Source organism: Cicer arietinum, chromosome 5, assembly GCF_000331145.2.
Source record: "Cicer arietinum cultivar CDC Frontier isolate Library 1 chromosome 5, Cicar.CDCFrontier_v2.0, whole genome shotgun sequence".
NCBI lineage: Eukaryota > Viridiplantae > Streptophyta > Magnoliopsida > Fabales > Fabaceae > Cicer > Cicer arietinum.
In genome coordinates this window covers 47,894,132-47,907,085 of record NC_021164.2, presented here as the reverse complement: position 1 = coordinate 47,907,085, position 12,954 = coordinate 47,894,132, and positions in this window count along the sequence as shown.

The following is a 12,954-nucleotide window of genomic DNA, read 5'->3' as shown; positions in this document are numbered from 1 at the left end:
ATATGATATATATGTAGAGTATCTAATGAGTAAAACGTATTGCACTAAGAGTGTTATTCAATATCAACCATTCAATTTGTCACATTGTATTATATAGTTTTTTAATCAACAAAAATTATTTAACTATTGGATGTCGTGGCAAATTCTAATTGGATGACAATGTAAATCAATTTTACATTGTTAGTACATTATTTTTATTCTCTTATTTACTACTCTTTCATATTCATATTTTACTTTTTGAGTAGTTTTGAAATTATAATATATATATATATATATATATATATATATATATATATATTTCATAATATTTATCGCACGACATGTCATAAATATATAAGTAAGACATATAATATCTAATAATTCTGGTCTATTTACTTTATTTATGTATTGAATTTTTTGAAAAAAGATATGTAGATTATCTATATGCTCCTATACATTTATAATTTTTTTTTTGAGTAATTTTGAAATTATATATATATATAAGTCAAAGGTATAATATTTAATAGTTCTAGCTTATTTACTTTATATATGTTGAATTTTTTTATAATTAATATTGCTTGGACGAATTAAAATAAAGATATTAGATTATTTATATATTTTTTTATATTAAATTTGTCCTTTTTAAGCAATTTTAAAATTATTATAATATATACATATATGTCATAATATTTATTACAGAATTTAATCAAAAAATATATTTATTACAAGAGATTTCATAAATGTATAAGTAAGAAATATAATATTTAATTGTATACAATTATTTGCATTTTATAACTATCTCATATAGGATTTAAAGTTTGTTACTCAAAATTACAAACTACAACACTTACCTCTTAGTTGAAACTTTATACATAGATTTTTTATTTTATTTTATGAAAGGATAGACTATTTACTTTATATATATATATATATATATATATATATATCAATTTTTTTTAATAAAAATATGAAGATTATTTAAAATATAGTTAACTTTATATACTATTTTATATTTATATTTTAATGCAATAGTTATATACTACATTGAGAAAAGTTTTAGACGTCGTTTTTTTAGACAGCGCTTACAAGGGTTGTATATTTCAATCCTATTAAAGATATAAGCAACACTTTTTCTAAATAAAAAGTGTTGTTTAATGTGACTTATAACAATGGTTTTTAAATAAATGCGTTGTTGTAGAGTACATTAGACAATGCTTTTCATATAGTTCATTATATGAAAAGTGTAAAGTCGACACAAAACAACATACCTTATTGCATTCTAATAGTTATCTCTATGACAAATAGCAATAAACAACAATTCAATGACAAACAACAATAAACGTATTTTTATTACTGCATTCTTATAGTTCTTTCTATGACAAACAACAACTTGTGCAACAATTCAATAACAAACAACAACATAAAAACAATAATGAAAGCAGAGTTGACATGCAAACAACAACTCAAATATTTTCTCTGATAAATTTTTTAGTGACTTACAAACTTGAGGTGAGAGGTTTAGTTTCTGAATAATGATTAAAGCAAAATTGTGATCTTACTTTCAATTTGGCCAAACCTAAAAATAAGCAATAAATTGACAGTTAAAATTAAACAATGTAAATGACGAAACATTTGTTTTTCATAAAAAGTTATAGAGACTTACAATTATGAGAAAGTGCTAATGGTCGGTTTCTGTGTTTCACGTTTACATTTATGGATTTTAATAGTCGGTTTCTGCGTTTCACGTTTACATTTATGGGCTTTTAATGGGTTGTGTTTCAGGAAGAACAAGAAGCTAAGGTTTGGGGGTTTGCGTTTTTGCATTTCTAGGGCAGTGGTATGCGTTTCTTATGGTGGTTTGTGTTTCTGGTGGTGGTTTGAATTTTTTTTCTGTTTCTAGTTTCTAGAAGATGAGCGAGGAAGATTAAGGGTTTTGGCTAGAAGATATGCTCTTATACATTTCTGATTTTTTTTTTTATAGATAACACTTTCAAAAAAAACGTTGTCTAAGATACACCATTTTTTTTTATTAGACCTTAGACAACGCTTTTACAGAGAAGTGCGACTATTTTCATAAAAATGTTGTCTAAGATTTATCAATTTTTTTTATAAGATATAAGACGTTTTTAAAAAAGGTTCGTCAATTTTTCTTTATTAGACCTAAGACAATGCTTATAAAAAAATAGTGTATAAAGTGCTATCGAAAGTTTCATATTTTCTAATATATATAACAACAACGCTTTTATTGATATTTATTTTTAACATAGTGATAATACTATGTTGGTTACTACCGTAACAAAATATAAGAAAAAAATAATTTAACGAAAATTTAATTTAATTTTAAATTTTAAATCTAATACATTAATAGTATTATACTCAACAATTAGGCATGGCAACGGGGCGGGTCGGGGGCGGATTTTGCCTCCTCCACCCCTGCATCCGACTAATCGGGGAAAATCCATATCTGCACCCGTTTCATAGAGGGTGTAAAATTTAGACCTTCATTCCCGCTAACAACGGGTTTCGAGTTTTCTCGCCCACAACGGGTTTTGAGTTTTCCCGCTCACACCCGCACCCATTTATATATATAAAATTAGACTTAAAAATTATATCTATTATAATTAATATAATAAAATAATTATTATTAGATAATAATAAAATAAAAAATTATTTTCTATAGATATAAGATTATAATTTTTAATATTATGTATATGTATAAAAAATTCAAAAATTACTATAATATTACTTGCGGGGCGGGTTTGGGTGCGGGTGCGGGGTGAATATCATTACCCTGCGCCCGAAATTTAATTTCGGGGAAAATCCGCACCCGCACCCAATCAAAGCGGATTTTCTCCGCCCAAATCAAATAGGTTTGAGTGGATATCCGCATGTGCGGATTTTTTTTCCCGTTCCTATCAACAATATTTCAGTACCAAAAGATTATATTTCAGGCATTAATACAAAAATAATTATTTCAAGGTGTGCGCATCATTTGTAATACTTATGTCATAATATTTAATAGGTCAACTCTATTTTACTTTGTGCTGTTAAAAAAAAGTATTGTATTTTTACTTGAAATATATATTCAAAAAATATTTAAGATCTAGTCAACTATATTTTCTCCTTTATATTTATGAGAGTCGTGCTTATTTAATAAATGAACATAAAATATTTAATGTTCAATGTGAGCTCAACAATGGCTATATAAACAAATTTTTTCTTTTTATGACTCAAATATAAACATACTTACATAAAGCATATTCTTTGAAAATATGGAAACCGCAAGAAATTATTCTCTACCAATGACATTTTTATTGGCTTTTTTTAATCATTTCATCAGGTCTAAAATCAATGAGTGATTTGAAGAAAGTTATTTTTATTTTTAACTTCTAATAGTTTACCCTTAATAAATTCTTTCATATTTTGTAGGTTTCATCTCACATGCACAAGTGAATCAAATATTGCATAGTGCTCAAGTATTTTCAACTTTTAAATTTATTTATCCACACACTCAAATGATGAATGTTTAACACATTATTTTTCTCTACTTTCCCTTCTCTTCCTCTCAATCAAAGCACATATCAAAAAACAAATTTGACAGTGTTATGATCCTGCAATGAAAAAAGTTGAAATACATATAGATATTAAAGACGTAAAAAACTTAAATTGGTTATCAAACTTGATGTCTCTAACACCTAATTAGCAACAAAATTAAAGATGAATTTTGTCTCTAAATTTTGGTCGCTATTTGATTCAGCGACGTCGACAAATCGCAAATATCCATTTTAGTGGAGAAGTTTTGGCAATCGAGGTGTCCCTGTGGCAGAGATTTGTCAAAGTGGAAGGAGAATGAAAGTAAAGAAAATAGAATGGTTGATGATGTTGGGGAGTCCGGGGGAGCCCGACATTCGGAATGAGCTAAACAAGGATTCATAAGAGACTTAGACACCACATCTCAACGGCATTAGATTTATGGGTCATTCTCCTTATATATCCAATATAGCCTCCATTCCTGGTCAATGTGAGACTAACCACTCATAATTGAATTCCAACAAATCTCCCCTCAATTATGAGTTCCCACCACTAGACTTGATCCAAGTCCTTTTCGCTCGGGCCAAACCAGATCCAAGTCCTTTTTGCTCAGGCCAAACCAGATCCACTTGATCCAAGTCCTTTTTGCTCAGCCCAAACCAGGCTGCGATACTACTTGTTGGGGAGTTCGGGGGAACTCGACATCCGGAATGGGCTAAACATCAAGGATTCTTAAGAGACTTAGACACCACATCTCAACCTAAAACCTTAAGGCATTAGGTTTATGAGTCATTTTCATTATATATCCATTATAGCCTCCATTTCTGGTCAATGTTGGACTAACCACTCATAATTGAATTCCAACAGATGATTGACCAGTAAATAAATCTAACGATTGAAATTACTTGTACACCATGTACCAGTTAACTCACTAGTGCATAGTAGGCATGACCTATTTTGTAAACATATTATTCTTATGTTCATGCATTTTTTGTGTATATAGATATGAATATGGAATCAGAAGCTAGAGGAGTGACTGTGATTTACTACCAAAAATGCTATACAAGTAAAGATTGTATCATATAAATTTCACTGTCAACCTTCACTTGTTCCTTTATGCATTTCAAATAGGTGTATATGTCTTCACTAATTTCAACCAGCTTCCACCAATAACAAAATTCCTGCAATACGCTCATTTACAAATTGAGTAATGGAATATTGTGAAACAATAATTATTTATCAATGAGGATAAAAAACATAATATTTTTTAGAAAGGGTTATTGCATCATACTTTTTTGTTCATATCTAATGGGAAAAAAACTTTTGAATGATTTTAATTGGGATTAACATGGTCAGCTTTAATTAGCGTAGTACCCATATTGATTTGATATCAAAATATTAGATTGTCTTATTATTGTTATTATTTATCTCAATTATGTATTGTATTTATTGGGATTATTGTTGTAAAAGATTTTTGTCTTAGGTTTATGAAGAAGTTAGATAATTAGTTTCACAGAGAACCCTATTTCTAACTACTGAGTAGTGTAGCTGTGTGATGCTTTATGCTTCAAAATATTCTCCAAAAATCATCACTTAGCACGGGAAATAAAATTAACATGCAAAAATAATTTGAAGTAAAACCCAAAAATCCCCAAGGTCACAACACTTAGAGTCTGAGCCGACCAAAATGTAAGACAATTAAAACAATTGTTTTAACTTTTAAAAATAAATAAATTTTATACTTAGTAAATTTGTTTCATATTCTAATATTTTTAAATCAAAAAAATAAAATATTATTTAAAATTAATATTGTCTTGACAAATAACAAATTAATTGACTTAATTATCAATTAAAAAAGAAAAATATTATACAAAATCGATTTATTATATGGATTTTTATTTTAAAATGTCTAAAAATAATTTTCCATAAATAATTTAGTAATTTTAATGAAATACTATTATAGGCTTTAAAAGACATCATCTTTAAATTCACCTTAGCCCTCCCTATGTCTTGGCCATGCTCATTGGTTACCTCTAGGACTCCTTGATCAATTATAAAATAATTGAAATAATAATGATATCTACTAAATAGTGTTGGAACATAGGGAGTATAATAGTGTGTGAATTTAAAAATTATTGAAGTTCTACAATGAAAAACTGTCATATATTGAGTAGTTTTTAACTCTATAAATACTAAAGTTTTGCTTTTATCACTATATAAAGAATGTCAAACTCTTGTGAAAAGTACACGAAAGTTGGATGCAATTGCTAGATGCACTTCTAAGCCACTTCTCCCTTTTCTTTATGTTCCTTCGATTTTTGAGTGGTCATAATACCATTATCCTTTTAGAGCGATTTTTATGTCGTAGTCTCTTTGAATTTTGAGTGGTCCTAATACCAGTGTCCTCTTAGAGTGATTTTATGCGATAGTCTCATCGATTTTTAGTGGTCCTAATACCACTATCCTTTAGAGCGGTTTTTGTGTCGTAGTTCTTTCGATTTATGAGTTGTCATAGTACCATATTACGAGTGACTTTAACTGTAATATTGAGGGGTAGAAGAATTTTCTACTGTGCAGTAGAACTGTGATACAATTTGTCTGTGTTGTTTTATCTCGAAGATTTTGTGGTTGATAGTTTGTCTTGCACAATTTGGGCAGTGTTGTGAAACATCTTAAAGAGAGCGACATAGAAGTGTCCTTGAGTTCCAAACGTCATTCCTCTTGAATTCCTTGAGTTCCTCTTGCAATGCCAGAATCCATCCTTCATCTCTCAGAGCTTCATCAATAGAGGAATGTTTAATCAAGGAGAGCAGACCAAACAAAGAAGTGTCCTCTAATCTACAAAGGATCATTGGTGTTCCCAATAATTAGAGAGTTTAGATGAGATAACTTGTACTTCCATCTAGTTCTAGCTTCTACAGGATCTTGACTTGTTCTAACGTTATTAGTCTTATCCTTTGTTGTTTTGTTCAGTTCCTCTAATTTTCTTGATTCCTTTGGTTTTTTTGTTTCCTCTGGTTTTTGTGCTTCCTCTGGTTTTCTTGTTTCCTATGGATTCTGTAAACCGTAAAAATCTTCAACTATCTTTGACTTTTTAGGGTCAAGTTGTTTGTCATCAAACTATACATGTATTGACTCCTTAACGATAAGAGTTTCCCTATTGATACTCTATATGCTTTAGATCCTTCAGATTATCCTAATAAGGTACACTTTTGTGATCAAGGATTAGACTTGCTAAGGCAATCTTAAGTATTTAAAAGGTAACATACACAACCAAACTGACGAAAATAAGAAATGTTGGGATTTTTATCTTTCCACAATTCATAGGGAGACTTATTTAGAATAAGTCTAACACATACTTTATTTTGAATATAACATGCAATATTTATTGCCTTTGCTCGGAAAGTCCTTAACAACATTTGTTTCATGCATCATGGTGCAATTCATTTCTTTAAAGAGTACAGTTTTTCCTTTCTACAAAAGTAATTGTGTAAGATATCATTCTTTTCACACAAAAATTGAAAAAGTTTGTTTTCAAACTCGCCTCCATGATCACTGCGAATAGTTACTGTTGAAAAAGACTTTTTATTTTGCATTTGTTTGCAGAAGATAGTAATTCATCCTGGTGTTTAAGGAACATAACCCATGTCCAACGGGAATAATCATCAACAATGACAAATTCATATTTTTACCATTTAAAGAGACAGTTTGAGCTGGGCCAAAAAGATCAATGTGTAAAAGTTCAAGAGATCTATTTGTGGAAACAATACTTTTTGGAGAAAAATAATTTTTTTTGACAAGTCTCACAAAGAACTTCTGATTTGTATTTGAGATTTGGTAGGCCTTTAACAAGTTGGAGTTTATTTGATTTTAAGATTAACCTCAAATTGGCATGGCCTAATCTCTTGTGCCAAATTAGTTGTTCATCGTTCACATACATAAAACATTTAACCTCTTGATAACAAACATTACACATCTCATTAGTGAGAGTAAATTTAGATTTAATTACTATGTCTCGAAATCTGATTCATCTCTTAATATTTATGCTAACACCATAAATAGATGCAAGTTTACTTTCATCTATGTTGTTTGCAAGGAAATCCTGAAAAGCTCATTCATATTTGATTGAGTTGCAAATTGTTTCCCTAATCATTTTGAAATATTTTTATTATTTAGAGTCAGATTTTCTCTCTTAAGGTCTTCAAAATCATTTTTGAGATAACTATATTTTTAAATCAAATTCAAATTTCTGAGAGTTTTCAATTTTAAATAAATAATATGATTTTTATTTAAAAAACATTTATAATAGTAGTTAACTCAGTACAAGATACATTAAAGAATGCCTCAATTTCTTCATCCACGGACTCACTTCAAGAGTCAGAGTCAACATGAACCATCAGAGCCATATCAACATGTTCTTCATCCTCAGAGGATTCATCATAGTCATCTCCATGTACCCATCCGAACCTTCTTCTTAGACTTTGAATCTTTCCTCTAGAACTTCCTTTCTCAAGATTTGGACATCCTGACTTGACATGACCATGTTCATTGCACCCATAGTAGATGACACTTTTCTTGTTAGATTCATCATATTTTCCTCTGCTAGACTGTCTAGAACTTTTCTGAGGGAAATACTTATTATTGTGACACATCCTCTAAATCTTTATGGATATGAAAGCGAGCTCATCATCCTCTAAGTATCCACTATGATCATCTAAACCATTATCCTCTAATTTTGTCGTTGCTTGTAGAGAATTCTTATTGTTGGATATGAGATCCAGAGTCTTCTACTTCTTCTTGGAGTCATCCTTTGCAAGCTCAATCTCGTGAGACTAGACAAAGATTGTTCAGATTCTTTGCTTATTGAATATCAGTAGTCTTGGGTTTCCACTTGCTAGGCAGAATCTTGAGAATCTTCTTGACATGATCTACAGTTGTGTAACTCTTTTGAATCACTTTTAACCCTGAGACTAGAGTCTGAAACTTGAAAAACATAGTCTAAATGCCTTCATCTTCCTCCATCTGAAATATTTTATACTCTATGACTAGCATATTGGCTTTAGCTTCTAGGACCTACTTATTTCCTTCATAGGTCAGAACCATAACATCGTAGATACTCTTAGTCGTCTCCTTGTCGGTGCACTTGTCAAACTCCTTGAATGTGATCGCATTCATCATAAACATTTTGGATGTATGATGCATCTTGAAATTCTTTTTCTTATCAATGTTCATCTCCTTTTTAGATACTTAAGTACCATCTTCATTGGTAAGAGTAATTTACCAATCTTCAACAAAATCGAAAAGCTCATAATCTTGCGAAATTAAGAAACTTCTAAGTTTTTCCTTTCAATACTCAAAGCGTTCTCCATCAATTATAGGGGGTTTGTTGATGTTTCCTCATATGGCTTCATCTCCAAAATCAAACATGTTGAAAAGTGGATATTTTCTCAAACACTGTAGAGTGCTTTGCCTTGAGACTGAGATTTAATGCCAATTAGAGGTGCAAAAACACGAGAAAGGGATTTGAATTGTGTTTTCCCTTATTTAAAAATTACTTCATTTCAAAAAAATGACTGTGATATAAACACAGGGAAGTAAACAGAGTAGAGGGAAGGGAATCACACCAGAATTTATATCGGTTCACTACCAGCGTCGTAGCTACGTACAAAAGGATTTATCCACTAATTCAAAACCTGAATTACAACACCTGACCCTACAAGTCATTCTTCTCAACTTCTAGCATGAAACCTACAAGTCGTTGAGGCATTACAACACATTGACCCTAAAAGTCAAGTCTTCTTAAATTATGCCTTTAATGTCAATTAAAACTTATTACATAGTTTCAACACAAAAATTATATAGATTACTTACATAAAAAATATATTATCAATAAGAGTTGATATATAATGATTAATAGAACAATATATTTATTAATGTTGTAATTTGTACCCGTTCGACACACATGTTACACGCTAGTTTTTAAAAAAAAGAAGCTCTAAGCACCACATGTCTCACCTTCCACAAGTGCATAAACAATAAGAATTATATTATTGTTCACATCATTTGTTGTAACCATCCATAAAGTCCCAATGAACTTGTCACAAAACCAAGTTTCATCAACCTAGACAAGTGGTTGTAGAATGGGAACCCATATATGCATCGACGAAAACCCCAAAATAGTCGATGAAAGATCTTCGGTCTAGTTACCTAACCATTCTCAAAATATATTGGGCGTGTTTCCATATCCACTATAGTTCTTGGAAGAAATGCTTACATAACCATCAATCACCATATAAATTCATTTTAAGACATTTCCTTGTTGCCACAATTTTGTTTTATAACTTATATTTTATTATCCATGTCTTTTTATAAGTGGTTGTGTAAACCTTTCTTGAATGTGCACAATTATCATTTTCACTTTGATTGATTGATCATTTTCAAAAGCGACTTTACACTTTTACATATCAAGTAAAATGAAGCTTGTGATGCCTATGACATAGTGGAATTGTCATAAGTGTGAGAGTCATTTAGATGACTAATCACCCACATATCACTCTTGAATGTGCATTTTAACAAAAAATATGGATCATACATTTAATTACATACCTTGTAAGATTAGATTTCAGCAACACAAAATCCAGTGACTATTTTAGGTGAAAATGCTTGATTGCATGTTCATAGTCTTATTTGCTATGAAACTTTTATCCCAGTAGCAAAAGTTTCATATACTAGAGGTGGTTTGTGACAGCTGCTTGTGAGCATGTGACCAAATTTAGTGGATTGTGGACATACTCTAAATTTTATTTACGCATGTGGAACGGTGGATCGTATGCAATTGGGATATAATGGTCATTGGCATCATCACCATATGATCCATCAAAATGGTATGTTTCATATTCACTCTCATCAACTACCTTTCCTTCGTGGATACTAACTAGACAGTAATAGGAAGATTGTGTTGTGGACTTGTGGAGGGGATGAATAATTGATGATAGGGTTGAACACCATTTGAGAAAGTTTGTTAAACTTGGCCAGAGTATGGTTCATAGTGTTCAGATGTGTATTCCTAAGATGGAGGATATGGTTCTGGTTGACTATATAATGACATACTATATGATAGTTGATATGGTTCATAGTCTTCAAATGAATAGGTGTCTTCTAGTTGGGGCATGTCTGAGATTAATGGTTGAACAATGTCTGATGACCGTGGACTGTCCTAAAAAGTAACATATAATTCGATCGAGTCGAGTGCCGACCATTGAACATGAACATCAAACATCATTTGAACATCATCATCATATTCAATCTTCAATACATCAAATGTGATGCAACCATGTTCAAAAGACATATTGCGTCGATAAACTATATCAGATACCATCATGTTGTAAAGCTTCATATCTATCGACTATTTTTCCATTGTAGTAACAATGAAAATTACTTGTGGTGGAGCCATAAATATGATTCTATATAAATGATAGAATAATGATTGTTGTGAGCATGTATAATGGGCTAGTGTGATTTTATTGCGTATTTAAAAAAAAAGAGTAAATAGAGGGTAGTGATTTTGCAATTTCGAATCAATCAAAATATTATTCTTCATGATATAAAAGAAAAAATACGAAGGTAAATATTGCAATATATTGAAAGTATTTATTTTAAAAACTACTTAGTATGTTACTCACATTCAAAAATATTTTGGTAGATTTAATTTTAGTGGCGTAAAATTTAGTAATGTCCCTCATAATGATATTTAGGATACTCGACAAAATTGAGATAGTTTGATATGTATACTAATGTCTCTAAATAACATCTTAGAATCTTATGATTATGGAGATGCGATTTTCTATTAAGTTCAAAATATATGATATTTTAAAGAATTATTTCAAATTGAGAAAGTTTGGTATATATATATATAATGGATATTTTTTAAAAACGGTTAATAATGCTTTTGATCATTGGTAGTCTTTGTATTATTTTAAATAGATTATACCTATATCATTTTAGATTCTTTAAGTTTTTAGTACTTCATGAAATATGAGTTTCAAAGAACGCTTTTGTGAGATGTTGATGTGTCAAAAATTTGGTTAGTTGGACTTATGAGAATAATCTAGCAATTTGTTTTTGTAATTTTTACTAAGAAATTATTATAAAATAATAATACCATTAAATAAAAAATAAAATAAATTATCATTTCCACATTCTCTTTCAAACCCAAATATTTCAAACGTAAATTCAAAATCTTCAAACTCATATCTCACATTCTGCTTAAACTTAATTCAGATTCTCCCCATAAAAACACATCATTTCAAAAAAAAAATAAATAAATAAATGAAAATCATATATATTTTTATATTTTCTCGTCACCACTATCTTTGCTCTTTCTATCATTATCTTTGATTTTTAAAATAATGGAGATATTTTTAGTTCAAAAAGTGATGCGTTTTTAATGATTTTGTATTTAGTTTAAGTAGAGAACATAAATTTTAAATAATTTTTATGTTATTTTTATTATCTTTTCCCCTTCTTTTTAAAATATTTTTAAAATGAAAGGTGAACAAAATAAACCCCAACATAAAATTTGGTTACTTCTCACTTCTTCCTAAAAATTTAACCAATACATTTATTTGAAATATATCATCTTATCCTCTCCATTTACAGTCGACCAAACTCAACAACAATTTACAAGGATTTGATGTGATTATGTGAAGGTTGAAGGGAGAGTGTTGCTGGATTTATTGTTGCTAAGTTTGACAGATTTTTATTTTTAATTCATTGTAATTTTAAAATAAAGTTAATAATTTTAAATTCTAGGTGGATTTAAAAAACATTAAGCATTCCCGATGACCATGCCAAGTCAGCAGTTTTAGAAGAGCAAATTCAAATGATATTTATGGAACTCTATTTTATGTAAACATTTTTATATTTTATTTTTAAAATTTGTTTAATTTCACTCATTAATAAAAAAGATAAACAATTTTTAAAGTAAATAATCATTTAAATTTCTAGAAACTATTAAATGTTAAAAAAATACTTTTATTTTTAAAAAAAATAGATTTTCATTAACCAAACTTTCATTTATCTTATCACAGATAAGATACATGATCTCAAAATTAAAAAATTGAAAATTACTTGAATAGAATCTAAAAAATTACTTTTTAAAGGACTAAAATTGAATTTTTCCAGATCCTACAAAGACTAGTATATTTATCTTTTTGTTTGTTTATTTTTTTAACAAAATTAAAAACATTATTAATCATTAAAAAAATCTACATGTTGCAATTGTTTTAAATATAATTTTTGTTTTTTTTATTAAAATATTTATTTTAGACCAAATTTATATTGAAGTTAATTTTTTAGATAATTTCTTTAAATATTTATATTATTTTTCTTAATTTAACTAATTTTATATAAAATAAAATACAAATACAAATACAACAACATTTT